This window comes from Dendroctonus ponderosae, unplaced genomic scaffold (assembly GCF_020466585.1).
Source record: "Dendroctonus ponderosae isolate FM_Combo_2020 unplaced genomic scaffold, Dpon_F_20191213v2 Dpon_F_20191213_9, whole genome shotgun sequence".
Classification (NCBI taxonomy): Eukaryota; Metazoa; Arthropoda; class Insecta; order Coleoptera; family Curculionidae; genus Dendroctonus; species Dendroctonus ponderosae.
In genome coordinates, this window is record NW_026019116.1 from 214,049 (window position 1) to 215,213 (window position 1,165).

Sequence of the window (1,165 nt, forward strand, 5' to 3'; positions counted from 1 at the left end):
CCAAGAGGAATCGGACAAGCTTCGACCCAGCTATGCGGGCGACGGAGCTAAAGAGATCACAAATAGAGAACAAGAAGTGTCTGCGTGGGCCAGTTCGCAAATGGTTTGCGAGCAGCGCAGAGGAAAACTGGCCGGTACTAGCGAACTGTTCAAGTTCTTCAACCTGGTGAGGACGCTGATACAATGGATGGACAACGTGGTGCGCCAAGAGAACACGCCAATCAGAAGAGCCCTCAAGCAAAATTTAAAGTTGTCCACCTTCACCGTTTGCCCAGATATAACCATAATCCAGGAATTACCTAATCGGGGCGATCAGGGTTTAGAAGGGGGCAGTGTAACGGAAATGGCCTGGGGTACTCACGTTTGGAATGGGGGGATCGAAATTGATGGTATTTCAGTAAATGGGAGCCCTATTTGCGCCCCATTTACTGTCAAATATGACATTGACAAGCGGGAAGTTTCGCACCTGTTCTGGAGATTTTGAGAACCATCTGGGCTACCTGGAGGAAATTATATAAGCGACGACGAGAACCACACAGGGAAGGGAAGTGACAGCAGCGACAGAGTGCAGAAGAAGGTTAAACCCGCGAGTCGGTAGAGCGAGCTTTCCGTCTGTTATTGTTATTGTTTGTAAAGTTGACGGTAATTTTGAAGTTAGTTTGTTCCTGTTCCGTAGTTAAGGTGATACCGAGTAGAATAAAAGTGGGAAGCTAAAGAAAGGGTTTGATACTCGGCCATCCACGGTACAACATATATAAATATATCTTTTTTATTTCAGATGGGGTGCTAAAAAATCAGCTATTTATACCAACAAGAAAATACATTTAAATTGAAGCTCAAAATTAGCTCAGGTACGCGCCGGAAAGACTGAAAAATAAAAAAAATAACTTTACCGGTTTCAGATTTCAGACGTGCATAGCAAAAATAAGTTTAGTTTCTTCTTCTTCGTCCTTATGGCTTTTGTCCTATCCGAACATTTAGCCAGCCATATAAGTTTAGTTTGATACCATATACGGGTTGCTCATTAGTGCGTCAAAGTGCGATATCTCAGTAAATATGAAGTTTACAATAAATTCGTCCAACGAAAGTTTTTCACGTTTAAAAGGTCCACATTCTAAAATTACTTTCCAATATACAGGGTGCATCATAAACGTGTGGTAGTTAC